General features: G+C 50.9%; 1 long non-coding RNA gene across 1 annotated transcript; it reads left to right on the forward strand.

Moving 5' to 3' along the window:
• The first annotated feature begins 7,133 nt into the window (after positions 1-7,133).
• On the forward strand, positions 7,134-14,352 carry LOC113624158 (uncharacterized). The gene is made up of 3 exons (XR_003434249.1): positions 7,134-7,245; positions 12,566-12,853; positions 13,462-14,352. It is a non-coding gene; the product is annotated as an uncharacterized LOC113624158 (long non-coding RNA).
• Positions 14,353-15,374: the final 1,022 nt, after the last annotated feature.

The raw sequence follows: 15,374 nt of genomic DNA on the forward strand, positions 1-15,374 counted from the left end.
CCTCAGGTGGGATATTGATTACTTTTTTACCTTAAAATTTGTTCCAATCTTGCAGGGAATTTATAAAACACTTTGTTCTCATCTTCCTCAAAAGTTAACACTGAGTGACTGAGCCTGATTCTTTATTAACAAAAGTTCAACTCAGACCTGAGGACTTTACACCTTAGTGTATGTAACAATCACCTTTGCAAGCAGAGTCCTGCAGCCCATCTCTAGAAATTCTGATTAATTGGGTTTGGTGAGTAGCCCAGGAAACAGCCTGAGGAGATACTGATGCAGGTGGTGCAAGCACCACAATCTGAGAAGCTTCAGGTAAGCAACTGGCCTCTTAAATCAATCCTGCAGTTGGTGCGGTTTGCCTACGGGTGAGAATGAGCCATCTTGGACCTCTTGAGGACCCATACACTTGCTTTTAGAAAACCCAAGAGGACAAGGGAAATTTATTATATTTACCCGCATTTTTACGTTCTCTCGTGTTCATTCTTCCTTCCTGATGTTCCAGTATTCTTTCTTTTGTCATTTCCTTTCTTTTTCAAGGGCATCCTTTAGACATTCTTTAAGGGTAGGTCTGCTGGTGACCCGTCGTCTTAGTTTTCCTACATCTGAGAAGGTCTTGTAATCCTCTCGGTTCCTGGAGAATGTTTTTGCTGGATCTAGACTTCTGGGGTAGAGTTCTTTCAGCATTTGACATGTTGTGCCACTTCCTTCTGGCTTCCATGGTTTCTGATGAGAAATCTGCTGTTCTTCAAGGTGCTTTTTCCTCTGAAGATAAGGTGTTATTTCTCCTTGCTCTTTTTATCTTTGGTTTTCAGAAATTTGTCCATGATGTATCGTGGCATGGCTTTCTTTCTTTTTCCAGTTTGAGGGTCTCTCAGCTTCTTGACTCTGTAGGTTTAAGTCTTTTGCCAAATTAGGAATATTTTCAGCCATTATTTCTTCACATACTTTTTCAAACCCTCCCTCTTTCCTTCTGGGGCCCTGATGACAAGAATGTTAGATCTTTTTGCTATAGTCTCACAGGTCTATGAGGCCATGTCCGTTTTCTTTTTTTTTTTCTTTTGTCTACTCACTCTCTCTGTTGTTCAAATTGGGTAATTCCTATTTTTCTATCTTCAAGTTCAGTGATTCTTTTCTCTGTCCTCTCCATTTTGCTTTTGAACCCATCCAGTGCATTTTTTGCTTTGGCTATTGTATTTTTTAGTTCTAAAGTTTCCATTTGGTTCTTCTCTGTATCTTCCACATCTTTACTGAGATTATCCTTTTTTGGAGCATATTCATAATTGCTTCTTGAAAGACTTTGATGGCTGTTGTAAAACCCTTATTAGTTAATTCCAGCATCACGTCAACTCAGTGTTGGCAACTGTGGTCTCTTCTCATTCAAGTTGAGCTTTTCCCAGTTCTTGGTACGAAGAGTGATTTTTGCTTGAACCCTAGACTTTTTGGGTGTTATGAGACTCTGGATCTTACACCTTCTGTTAGAGCAGGTCTCTGCTGACACTATCCTGGCTGGCAGGGGAAGAGATGCCTCCTCCAGTACCTACACTCTGGGGGCTGAAGACCTCTTACCTCTGGAAGGGAGTGAACGCCCCAGCTTTTCACTCAGCCTGCTCTGAGACCACCCTGTGGGGAGCGGAAACAGTGCCAGGTTACTGCTGGGTGAGGGTGAAAGTCCAGGCTCGCACGTGATCTCTCTTAACACTGTCGAGGGGGCTCATTGCTGACTAGCAGGGCGGCTGCCTCTGCTCCCAACCCCACCATCTGTAACCCCACCCTATTGTAGAGGGAGGCTGAGATGGGGGTGCCTCATGACAGCAGGGTGAGGGTGGAAATGTAGGCTCTCCACTTGGCCTTTGCTGATGGGGGTGGAGTTGGTGCCCCAGTTGTATCTTTGGTGCTTTTTTTTAGGGTAGTATAGTTATCGTCTAGACATTGTCTGTCTTGCCAGGCTGCATCATTCCTGGTCCGTTGCTTGAGACGGCAGGCTTTTCTTGTTTTCTCTCTTGTCCGTGTCCATTGGTGTTTCAGGGTGCCTGCTTCCCCAGCACCTGGTCCAGGATATAAGAGGCACAAAGAAAACCCAGGAAAAACACCACCATGTCCTTCCTTGGACTCCACAGTCACCAGCCAGTCTGCCCTTCTCTCCACCTCTCAGAGTCTGCTGATGACTGTTTTCTGGCTGGTGTCTAGAGTTTTTAGCTCTCCTTGGCAGGAGGAACAGGGAGAAGTACATCTACTCCATCTTATCTGGAACTAGAAGTTCCTATTTGTTGATCATTAAAAAAAATAGGAAACATGGAGGAGTGGTATCTGTTTAAAGAAAACTATTCACATGTCTTTATTGTTTGCATTTGCAAAGTACTTTTCCGTGTACCTTATTTCATCAAGTCATGGATTTTGAAAACATGATTTAACTGTTGTTTTATCAGGCCCAGCCTGGCCCTGACAGCAGGTGTGTTGAGGCATCATTAAGCCTGATGGTTGTAGAATCCCTGGCCTAGACAAGTACTGTCCTCACCCTTGGCTGCAAGCGTTGCTTAGAATTCTTTTAGACTGAGCCTAATTCATTCCACTAGCACCCTGTGCGTCCTGGTCAGCTAGGGGAGCTAGAGGGATCTTTCCCCCCGCCACGGCAGGGGTCCCACTCGTACAGCACTGCTGCCTGCTCCTACTCTGTCATTACTCCTTGGCAGGTCCAGCTCCATGGGCATGTCACCTGGACACCTAGCTCAGAGGGGCCCCACACTTGGGGTTTAATGCTCTACAGGTGTTATCCTGAGATTCATTTTTTTTTTTTAATAAATTTATTTATGTACTTTTGGCTGCATTGGGTCTTCGTTGCTGCACACGGGCTTTTTCTAGTTACAGTGAGCGGGGGCTACTCTTCACTACGGTGAGCGGGCTTCTCATTGCGGTGGCTTCTCTTGTTGCAGAGCATGGGCTCTAGGCGTGCGGGCTTCAGCAGTTGTGGGACACGGGCTCTAGAGCACAGGCTCAGTAGTTGTGGCGCATGGGCCTAATTGCTCCGTGGCATGTGGGATCTTCCCAGACCAGGGCTCAAACCCATGTCCCCTGCATTGGCAGGTGGATTCTTAACCACCGCACCACCAGGGAAGTCCCCGAGATTCTTAATAATTTTAATCTTTCAGTTGTGTTTTGTGAGTGACATCTGTTGGGACAGTGGAGCACGTACTGGAGGCTGGCAGCCTGGACCATATGTGGTCCCACCTCCATGCTTCCCCGGGTTCTTCCACCTGCTTCCTGCCCCTTGCTGATCCACCACTGCTCTTCTGTCCCCCATGAGGGCCTAGGACTGGGGGCAGGAAAGGTCAGAGTGGGTGAGTGCACCCCGCACGCTGAGTTGAAGACCAGGGCTCTGGGCACCTGTGTCTTTATTTGCCTAAGTATCCTTGTGGCCAAGAGGGTATGCCTTTAAATCACACATTCAAAAACACCATGACAGGTGAGAATTCTTTTAGACTGAGTCTAATTCATTCCACTAGCACCTTTTGCGTCCTGGCTAGCTAGGGGAGCTAGAAGGAGAGAGAGAGAGACTGTGGAAGAAAGGAAGAATCCTTTTTTCTGCTTTTTGAATGGGCGGTTGGGGGGGGGGGGCTGCATTTTCGCTTCACAGTGGGCCCTGAAGTTTCTGTATCTTGCCCTTCACCTTGACCTACAGGTTTCTGGTAGCTTTTGAGGTCACTACTCTCCAAAGATGCCCCCTGATGAACCATGCTTCCCAGAGTTCCTGCTGCATGTCATCCTTCCCAGACTGGACCTGGGCAGGCTGCGTGAACCCAGCAGATTGCAGTGGACGTGGTGCTGTGTGATTTCCCAGGTTAGGGTCGAAGAAGCCTTTTAGTTTCCATTTTGGTTTCTTGGTTTTTCTCTTAAATCACCATGGAAGAAATCCAGGCCTCTTGGATTCCACCATGCTGTGATGAGGACGTTCAAGCTCACTGCATGAAGAGGCCACACACAAAGAGCTATGGGAGGGAGGGGCCGGCCCCAGGCCTCTAGCCATCCCAGTTAAGCAATTCACTGTGAGTTAAGGAGACAACTTGGATGTCCAGCCTAGAAAGGGCTTAAGGTGACCTCACTCCAACCACTAACTGACCACATTCACCTGAGAGCCTTTGAATCCAAGCAATAAGATTGTGAGAGAAGAAACTATGGTCTGGAGCCACTAAACTTTGATGTAGTTTGTCACACTGATGACTAAATGGCCACCAAAAGAGAAATTACAGATGGCAGGGGGATGATTGGTGAATCAGAGTTTCGAAGTATAATCTTACACGTGCATTGCAGTTGTAATCGCGGATAACTTACTTCAGCTTTTTTCTTCCTGAAAGCTTTACAGCAACAAATGATTTATAGTGCACAAAATAAATGTTATCTCCACGTCCAACAAAAATGCCTTAATTTAAAAAAAAATGCATGGTTTTATTTGACATCGTGGTGTCTCGTATATACTCGGGTATATAGCGTGGGTCTATTTTTAACCAATCAGAATTCCTACTGACTTTCCCCTAAGGTATAGGATTTATATTCATCTGTGATGAACCAAGTAGGATAAATGGCCTGACCGGCTCCGGGCCCTGGAGAGGGTGGGAAAGCTGAGTGGGGAAGACGTGGCCGCCTGTGGACCGCTCAGCTTCCCTGGTGAGGGGGTAAGAGCACCTGGTGCCTCCGGACGTTCCAGAAACGGCATCTTAGAAACATCTCCTCACTTCTCAGCATCAAGATTTTAAGGTGATTTTGGCATTTTTCTTTACATGTCATGACTTTGAGTGTGGGGCCGTCAGGCTTTCTGGTTGGGGGCAGGCTCTTTAGCCATTGTCTTGCTGATTTGACTTCCAGAGACCCCTGGGATACCGTTTTCCCCGAGGAAGACCCTGCTGGTGTGCGGACTCGAAGCTTGAGTACCGCGAAGGGGGCTGGGAGCCCCCAGGCTGTGGCTCTTGGAGCTGCTGGAAAGCTGAGGTCCGTCTTCCCGCGATGCCATTCCTGGTCCTGAGACAGGGGTCAGGAGGATGCCGTGCAGCTCCAGTTCCTGAAGTCCTGCGCTCCGCTTCCCCAGAGAGGAAGAAACCCAGAAGAGCAAAACGCTTACAAGAAAGTGTCTAGGTTCTGTGGCTGCTGCTGTCGTTGTGTTTGGAAGAGGGGCTGGCGGGGCGCAGAGAGGGCAAGGAGGCGGCAGCTGCGGGCTCCCGCCACCTACCGCGCCTGAGCCTGAGCCCTTGGCCTTGAGGGGAGCTGCAACCTCGCCCTTCATTTCCTTTTGCTCTGCGGGCATCTCTCCCTGGTTGCCGCTGCCCTCAGTGAGTCCACCTGCATGAAGAGACTCACATCACAGGGAGGGCTGGGACGGAGCATTTCAACTCTGACCCTTACTTCTCAGAGTGTGGCGTGAGAGCCGCGGACCGGGTGCTCCCAGGGGGGCAGAGCCGGCCTCCGGTCCTGACCCACTGAGTCAGAACTTGCAGGGAACCAGAGCCGTTGGTGACTGCACAGCAAGGCCTGCAGCCAGCGCCAGTGACAGGCCACCCCAACCCCCACGCCGGGGGCTCTGCAAGGAGCCAGGAGCACAGGTGTGTGAGCTCTCCCGCTTTTGACTTTAAAATAGCGTCTTTGCAGAGCAACTCCTAGCATGTGAATCACAGGGTGGACTTAACAGCACTGCCCTCTGACTCTCACCTTGACCAGCAGGGCAGGCACTGTCCTTCCCGTTTTGCAGAGGAAGCATTGAGTGCAGAGGTGAGCTGGGCTGCAGGGCCAGGTGTCAGGTGGGGTCAGGCCTGAACCCCAAGGCGCCCGTCCAGTCTCTGTCCCACAGAGGAGTGGGAGTGCCTGTGGACGGGGAGGGAGCAGGTGTGTGTGTGGGAAGCAGGCCTGGGATGTGCCGGGCACCGCGGTGCGGCCGTGAGTCCCACATCACAGACGCCGGGCCCGGGCCGGGCTCGGGCAGGGGGTAGAGGTCCCCTGGCTGAGACCGCAGAGTCTGGGAATTGCGGGGCTGGGACTCCCACCCTCCAGGCCCTCTTCCCCGCGTGGCGAGGGGCATCCCGCAGCCCCCCTCACTCCGGCGCAAGCCTGGCACAAGCCCTTTCACGGCCTGGTCTCCCTAAACCCTGCAAGACCCTGCGGGTTGGGCCGCAGCGCTCTCCTGCCTCACCTGCCGGGAGACTGCCCTGTCACCCATCCTGTCAGAACAGCCAGGAGGCGGGAGCCAGAACCTGGACCCTGGCCTGTCTGACGTCAAAGGCTCATCTCTGTCCTGAGTTACTGCCTAAGGCTTTCTGAAAGTGTATCAAATCCATTTAATTATCTTCCGGAGAAATGCTTGCTTTAAAAGAGGAAACATTGACAATGAGTATTTTACAAGCGTTCGAAACATAACATTTCGAAATAAAATACTCTGCACCATCCTCACCGTGCCTTAGGGTCCCCTTATGGGCTGACGATCGCCGATAGGAACAGAAGCCCGTGCCGCTGTCAGTGGGGTTTGAAGTGCTGAGGTTGGAACGGCCCTGAGTGCCGGCGGCCCTCGGGGCAGCGTACCCCGTAGGGAGCCCCCGAGCACTTGGAAGGAGCCTGCCTTGGGCCCCAGTACCGAGGCCATGGCCGGAAGTGTGTGATGCAGGGAAAGTGCAGAACAGACTGGGGTTGGAAGGGGCGATGTACAGATCTAGGATTGGTGTCTTCCCCGGGAGGGACTGTCATTTGGAAGCCCAGTAAAGGGGGTTACTCCATCACACGCACGGCACACTGCATTTTCACGTGATTATGCCTGGAACAGGAAACATGTAGGAAGCTGTTTTCATAGTTTTCTTTATTAACATTTACATGAGTTATGGCGCACGCAAACAGATCTGGCAAAAACATGTCAGTAGTAAAACAACAAAGCTGGTTTTAAAGAGGGAAGTGACTGGCTTGTGAGTAATCATATCTTACCTCATCTGGAAAAGGAGACAGGTTTTCCAAGCTCAGACATGCAGCCAGTGTGAATGGTGGCACAGATGAAATAGAGCTCAAAGGCAGGTACCCTTCCATCCACTCATCCATCCATCCACCCCCCCATCCACCCACCCACCCACCCATCCATCCGTCCGTCCAGTACTTACTGAACACCTACTGTGTACCAGGCACTCTTCTAGGAAATTAGAAATCATCAGTGAACAAAACAGACGAAAATTCTGACCACCAGGATGCTACATTCTAGAGGGGAGAGACAAAGAAACGAAATTGGTGAGTAAATCACAGAGGTTATTACAAGATGGTGAAGACTGGCCATAAAGCAGGGGTGGAAATGAGCAGTGCCCGCAGCAGGGGCCGAGAGTAATGGTTTCGATGGTGGTCCTGGTGGGCTGCATGGAGAAGGTGACATTGGATCAGAGACTTGAAGAAAGCAGTCTCCCTGCTTACATGGTGGAATCTGAGTGCGGTAAAGGAGAAGGCCGGGTCCTCGTGAAGCCTGCACGAGGGTGTGTACCTGAGCCCGACAGCACCCCGAGAGGAGCTTTAGGGGCTCTATTTCAGTGTGAGTCAGAAGCTGAGACTTAGGCTAAGTAACAAGTCTGAGGTCGCAGAGCCACTGGGTGCCAGGATTAGGGAGTAAAGACAGGGATGATGGACACACTGTATCTGAATCTTTCAGTCAAGTATGGGAGAAATAGTGAGGAACGTTTTTCTCAGGTGGAAGAGAGTAACAAAAACCCACAGGCAACATTTTCACGTCTGCTCAGAAATTGAGGGTCATCTAGACAGTGGTGGGACTTTGCTGTTTTGTTCTTGTAAGCAGAGCCAGGGAAAACCCAACTGGAATGATCTGGAAGCTTCTGGAATATATGGGTTTATAGACCCCACCTTTACCTATCCCATAAGAATTTGAGGGTAGGGTGAGGAATAGGGCTGAGCCCTTTATATTTTTTCACAAGATTCCTGGGCAATCCTGGGATCATGTTTTAAGATATACTCCTGGGACCCCCAGCTTCTTAGCAGAGGTGGAAAGATGACTACGGAACCTGCATTTTAGATAAGATGATTCTTATGGCCATAAGGTGATTAGAAGTGGCCATTTTATCATCCCATGAAGGGTCTGACTTTTGGGGACATTGAAGGAACTGTAGGAAATAACCACCCAAATTTACCCATGTTCCATTTAAAAACACAATTATTCAGAGTCGAAATCAATTAGTTCATTGACTTTTGAATGTCCACCACACAATACTGGAGAGGACAAATTAAAAAACAAAAACGTACGCAGTCATTTAGTGATCAAGTTCTGCTTGTCGGCCTTTTATTTAATATTATTTCTGTCTACAAGTGTCTTTAGTCCTACTCATTGCTCTGGCTCCATCTCAGCTATTCTCCTCTGTAGGCAAAGTTCTAGAAATGCAACGTTTACAGGACTTTGCTGTTTGGTGAGAGCCGTGGTGCTTCGGCCGCTTGTGGAATCTTGGCCTGACTCCGCTCCGCCGTCCACGCCCCGGTCCCTCCGAGGAGGGCCAGCCAGGGCCCCGTGTTTGCCCCAGCTGTTTTGTATCCCCTCCCCCTGGGGATTTCTCGGGGCAAGTGACTCAGCGTGACTCAGCAACCTGGCTTTTTAGGGGAGCCAAAATGTTCTGCCACACGGCCAGCATATGGTAAACATTCACACTGCTTAGCAAAATCATTGTAAATGAAACGCACCAGGGAAAAGGAAAAAGGCCCAGATTTCCTCACACCCAAACTGGAGAGATCGGATCAAGGATGCAGAGGACAAGCTGAGAAAGCATCTTCCCCCTGGGGCCCAAGTGCAGAGCTGTTGCCCTGAAGATGGGTGGGGGAGGAAGAAGCAGTAACACCCTGAGTTTCCTTGTGGAGAGGGGTCCGATGGTAGTGTCTCCTCCTGGCTTGAAAAAGCAAACAGCCGGCCACGAAGGAAGCAGCACAAATGGTTTGATGCCACTGCCGCCATGGCGGCATCAGCTGTATTCACTGGGGGGAAGGTACCCTTTATTCCAAATTTTTAAGCTTAGTGAATCTCTAGCTTCTTTTTGTTCCCTTTTCTTTCTTAGTGGCGTGAAAGCACAGATCTTTAAAAAAGGCCATCGTAGCCACTGACACTTGGCATTCTCTACAAATGGGATTTTGATGCTGTGAATCCTGCCAAGAGGGACCTTCTGGCATCCCTCCTTGGAAAGCCAGTGCGAGCTCTCGGACTGTTTCCCCTCGGCATTTCTAGGGTCATTGTGTTAAGCCTTCCGCTAAAGAACAGCCTCTTTGAAGCAGCTGGTTTGGGCCGGCCTCCTCGTCCCGGGATGGTTTCTCGGTATTTGGTGCTCACGTGACAGAGAACATACACTGGATTCCTCGCTTTTTAGAGTCCGTTGTTTTCTTCATCTGAAGTAGCTTGTTATGCTTTAGAAAGATTTTGCTTTTTAGGTCATAAAGTGGAGCTTGAAGACTGGAAGAGGGTTTTTTTGTGTGTGCGTGTGTGTTTTGTTTTAATGTCTTGACTCTGTGTTGAATGTTTGAAGTTCCTGAGAGCAAGAGATGAGAGCCCGAGGTTGGCTTGGAGAGGTTTTGCAGGATGTCCAGCTTGTCCTAAGGGGGCGGCATTGAAGGGTCAGCCTTGGGCTCAGGGTTAAGCCCTGGTCAGATGGGTCAGGTGGCTTTCAGGCAGGTGTCCCCTCTCGTGCCGACCTGCTCTGGTTCCTTGAATGGCTCCTAATGCCCTTTGTAATGTTCTCAGAGCATGAGCTCCCCGGGAGCAGGGCCTGGTTCATCCTTTGCACCCCTGTACCCCAATACCTACGACAGTGCATGGCACAGGCCACGAGAAGGGATGGATGAAGATGCATTTGAAATGTTGGCTGCAATGAAAAATTCTCTAAGGGGAAAGTGGGGAGGGATAAATTAGGAGTTTGAGATGAACAGGTATACACTACTATAAATAAAATAGGTAACCAACAAGGACCTACTGTATAGCACAGGGAACTATACTCAACATTTTGTAATAACCTACAAGGGAAAAGAATCTGAAAAAGAATATACACTACACATACATACATATGTATATATCTACATACATATATATACACACATGCATACATATAGTATAACTGAATCACTTTGCTGTACACCTGAAACTAACACAACATTGTAAATGAAGTATACTTCAATTAAAAAAAAAAAGACATTCTCTGCATCAAAGTCCATTCACTGATTCTTATTTTAAAACAAGAGATCAGTGTCTTCAGTTGCCCCCAAATCAGTGGGAAAGGGGCAATGAGAAGGCCCGCGTGTACGTACTGAAAAATGTTTGCTGAGCAAGGAGCCCAGGGAGGAGAAGAGCTGAAGAACACGGGGCCAACACGGAAGTACAGGACATCCACAGCGAGGCACAGACTGTGTAACCATTTACGAATGGATTTTGACCGTCAGGGAATGCTACCAAATGTTTTTTTGATCCTGTCGGGATCAAGAGAAAACCAGTAATTGATTGCTTTTTAAAAAAACATGACACTCACATGGTCTGAGCTTCGTTTTGTTGTTTAATTTTTAACTGACAGTACCTCCTTTCAGTTTGCTTGTGGAAAGAAAATTGTAGTTAGAGGTGACCTGCTCTTTACCAGAGTATAGGGAAGATAGCATGCGGCTTCTCAGAGATGGCCCAATGTTTCTTCAACAGTACTGGCTTTTTCCCACGTGAAGCCCTTTGGAAACTGAAGTAAACGTCAGCTCTGATTTCTCCCCTCCGCCCCGCCCCACTATGGACCGGATGTTTGTGTCCCCCCCAGATTCATATGTTGAAGCCCTAACCCCAGTGTGATGGTGTTTGGAGGTGGGCCTTTGGGAGGTGGTCAGGATTAGATGAGGGAGGGGCCGCCATGGTGGGATGAGTGTCCGTAGAAGAGGAGGCGCCAGGAAGCCTGCTGCCCCTACCCCATGTGTGGAGCAGCCCTGCAGAGGGCAGAGGGCTCTCCCCAGACACGGACTCTGCCAAGGCCACGATCTTGGATTTCCAGCCTCCAGAACTGTGAGAAAGAAGTGTTTGTCACTTAAGCCACCCAGTCTGTGGTATGTTGTGATAGCAGCCTGAGCTACCCACCCCTTCAACTCTCCCCACTCAATCCTGGGTCCCCGGACCCCTGGCCCCGGCCCCTCGAAGGGCTGTTCCCTCCGATCCCTCCCAGCAGCCCCTGCTTTCTGGGTTATGTCCAGACTCTGGCTGTCCCGAAGGCCCCGCGGGTCACGCCCTGGCCCACCGTCCAGCCTGAGCTCCTGCCCGACCTGCTTGCTGCTCTCCGGGACACCGAGTTCTCTCCTGTGCCAGGTGCGGGTGCCTGCGTCAGTCCCCCTCTCTGGGGCTCCCTTCATCCCCTCCCTTTCGTGGCCTGGCCCTCCTTTGTCCCTCAGTCTCAAGTGTCACTTTCCCCAAATCTTCCCTGGTCCACCTGGGCCCCCTCCCCCAGAGCCTCCCCCTCAGAGCCACCTGCGCCGGGCTGGGCTGCTTCCCGGCCGAGTCCTGTAAGCTCTTCAGCAGAGGGACTGCGGTGGCCTGTGGCCCTGGCAAGGAGCTTTCATCACAGACCCGGGGGGTGGGGCCGTGTTCAGGGGCCAGAACTGTCCCCGTCTCACTGGGGCACTAGGGCAGCGGCTCTCAAAGTGTGGCCCTTGACATGGGCCCTTTGGGAGCATCAGGGATGCAAATTCTCCGACCCCACCCCAGACCCATGAGTCAGAAGCCCTGGGGAGAGGTCAGAGTTCTGTGCCGACACGCCCCCCCGGGGGATTCTGATCCTTGCCCAGTATGAGAGTCCCTGGGCCAGGGAGGGAATGATGAGGATACCTTGCAGCTCCTCTGGCAGCCTCCCCTGTCCCCTGTGCACTCAGGTTTCAACATAAGCGTCCAAAGCCACCCGAGGGGGACCCCTGTGTCCTGAAGGCACGCTCAGAGGATATAGTTTGCCACCCACAGCCTAAAACCAAGTGTTAACAAAGCCACGGGAGACCAGGCCAGACCAGATTTTGGAAGAAAGGGAGCCGAGTGTCCATCAGTGGGTCCAGCTAAAGGCTCATCAGCTGCTGTTTTGGGCCCCTGGGCTGCTAGCCAAGCACACCTGACTGGATTGGGAGGGGGTGTTAATGGGCATCGGGTTGGGGAAGCAACGGAGCCAGAAGTGCTGGGTGAAAGTCCAAGACGGGAGCAGTGGACGCTGCCTGGAATCCTGGTGGCGGAGGATTATCAGGCCTGGACATTTAATCTGTTGTGTTCGTGTACTCATAAAATGTTACTGCCGAAAAGGAACCCGGAAGGTCACTTTGTGCTATTTTTTTTGCAGTACGCGGGCCTCTCACTGCTGTGTTCTCTCCCGTTGCGGAGCACAGGCTCCGGACGCGCAGGCTCAGCGGCCATGGCTCACGGGGCCAGCCGCTCCGCGGCATGTGGGATCTTCCCGGACCGGGGCATGAACCCGCGTCCCCTGCATCGGCAGGCGGCATCGGCAGGCGGACCCTCAACCATTGCGCCACCAGGGAAGCCCTCAGCTGCCTTTTCTTACTCATCTCTTGTCCTCCGCAGTGACTGTCACCAGGCAGACGATTCTCGGTTAGCTGCTGAGTTGGTTGGTTTCGTCCACCTGCAGATCTTGAGGAAAGGAGATCCTTCCACTCCGCCTGGTGCCACCTGCAGCATCTTCCAGGGACGTGGCGCATCAGCATTAGGGAATCTCAGAGTCGGCGGGATCCCAGGGATGGCCTGTCCACCTCGGGCGAAGTGACCGCTCAAGGGCACACGCATGGCCCTCGTGTCCGTCCCGGGGCCGGGGAATCTCATCCGCGGCACACAGCGCGTTCCTCCTCATAAACGGTGAGCGAGGGATGGAAGAACCTGCTCAGTTCTCTTCTTCAGCTGCCACTAGAGGAGTTTCTCAGACTCTCACATTTGGTGGACCCCCCAGGGGACAGAAGACCCAGCCCTTCAAGGCAGCAGCTCCACGGGCCGCCCACCGCCTCCCTCTTCAGCCTGATCCCCTGGCCTGGTCCCTGGGTCCCTGCATCCAACGTTCAGTCACTCACAACCATCCCTGCTCCCCGAACAGGCCAGGGCAGGCCACCCTGGTGCTTGTCAGCTTTCCACAGAGCCCCGTGCCCCCTCCCCAGTATAGCCTGGAAGATCTCTCATTTGAGACTTGCCTCTGCAAAGCCTTCTTGTGGCCTAACCCTCCAGTTAGAAGAGGGCTGTTCCTCCCTCGAGGTCCCATCCTACCTGGGGTAGATGGCCCCCGAAGCTGAAACAAGCAGGGTAAGCATTGGCACGTGGCTTTTGCTAATTCTGCCTCGCCAGGGCACTGCCAGCTTCTTAGGGATCTGCTTGGGACTTCTTGTTCCATGTTCCCAGCACCTTGCGCCTGCCAAGCACCTAGAAGTCCTCAATGAATGTTCATGGAGTGAATGAATTTATTTTTTTCTCAGCAGATAAGATAATGGATGAAAGATGCATAACCAGTTCACAGGTATCCACGACATCGGGAGAAAGTAAAGGACATGGATGTATATACTGAAGTCAGATCTTGACTGCCTTACTTCATTAAGTTAATTTAACCTAACTGACACACCTTCTACCTCTAGAAGGTTCTACATCGGGCTTGAGAAAGTCAGCACTCAGCCACCAGGTTTGCTGGCTAAATGGTGCATTTGGACAATAGGAGGTCTGAGTGGGGGGCCCACACAGCCACTTGCACATGTGATGCACAAAAAGCAGGGAGAGGAAAGTGCAAACACCCGTTAGCACCTTGTTGCTTTAATTAACTGACTTTCTAAGCCTGAAGGGTAAAGATGTTAGTTTGCCATCACGCCTCTGATTTATTCATTTCCCAATAGCGAAACCACAGCCTGATGGGAAGCAGGTACAGTGTGACCTGTTAGATGATCAGCTTCTGCAGAATATCTTTTCCTGTTGCATTGCCCAAAGGTATGATGCTTTTGGAAATCTCCTTAATTTGGAATGTTATTGCTGCCATTTCAAAAGGGAGAGGGAAAACAAACGTTCCCTTTTTCATTAGTTTTAATGTCACTCCTCTAAAGTAGTGGTGTCAAATAATACACTTCTAAAATTTATTTCTGGGGAGCACTCCTTATGAGGCCCTGAAATTTCTGACTCGTCACCTAAAGAAAATTGGCATTTTCAGAGCTAGTCCATGATGGACCAGGAAGTTGGGAATTTGCCCCAGGAGGGCTGTGCCGCGGTAATTTGCACTAAAATGAAAATCTTCATGTTTATCACCTCCTTTCACCTATAAAGCAACTCTGGGGCTTCCCTGGTGGCACCGTGGTTAAGAATCCGTTTGCCAATGTAGGGGACACAGGTTCGAGCCCTGGCCTGGGAAGATCTCACATGCTGTGGAGCAACTAAGCCCGTGCACCACAACTACTGAGCCTGAGCTCTAGAGCCTGCAAGCTACAACTACTGAGCCCGTGTGCCACAACTGCTGAAGCCTGTGCTCCTAGAGCCCATGCTCTGCAACAAGAGAAGGCACCGCCACGAGAAGCCTGCGCACTGCAGCGAAGAGTAGCCCCTGAATGCCGCAAATAGAGAAAGCCCGCGCGCAGCAACGAAGACCCAGAGCAGCCAAAAATAAATGACAATAAATAAAATAAATATAAAAAAGAATCTTACCTATAGAAAGCAACTCTGCTCACCAATCTCACTGGTTGTGTCTTCAATCAGGACAGAGCCTGGTTCTTTCCTCGCCTTCTGAAGGCTCTGAGCATTTCTCTCCTCTTGCTGAGTAGATGATCCTTTTGAAGAAAGTTTAGGGAATTGAGGTTATTTAATTGGGGGAAGGTCAGGAACGATTGAGGACCGTCTCAAGTGGCTATCAAGGCTTAGGAAAGGTGTCCGCCCACTCGTCTCCCTTTTTGCACAAAGCTACTCAGCTTCAGTTCCAGGAAGGAGGAGTGGCAGAGGGCCCTGCTGCCTTATGAGAGCTTTCAGCCAGGTCCTTATTCCTGATAGCCCCAGAGGAAACAAACGAGGTTTCAAGGCAAAGAGGCTAAGCTGAACTGTGCTGGGTACTTCAGACTCCAGTGTCCTTTCTGAAGGGGAAGCAGAAGACATTCTCTGTAGAGAAAACTCAGCCCTTCGGTTTTGTGAACCAGCTGGTGGGAATCTCCAGGGCGAAGATGTGCTGAACAGTCAGTGTTCCAGGTGAAAGGAGGCCTAAAGCGGTGCCACGCAGATTTGCCCCTCCGCTCTGCTCCTGGTTGAAGGTGGGTGGGCAACAGCTGTGGCAGGGAGGATGCAGCTGGACAGACGGGAATACTCGTGATTCTCAGCACCTTGGAGCCTAGGGGAGCAGGGAGGGCTCTGTCATCATCAGACGTCCTTG

The sequence above is a fragment of the Aethalodelphis obliquidens genome, unplaced genomic scaffold (genome assembly GCF_003676395.1).
Source record: "Aethalodelphis obliquidens isolate GAN/ISIS:26980383/991018 unplaced genomic scaffold, ASM367639v1 scaffold12, whole genome shotgun sequence".
Lineage (NCBI taxonomy): Eukaryota > Metazoa > Chordata > Mammalia > Artiodactyla > Delphinidae > Aethalodelphis > Aethalodelphis obliquidens.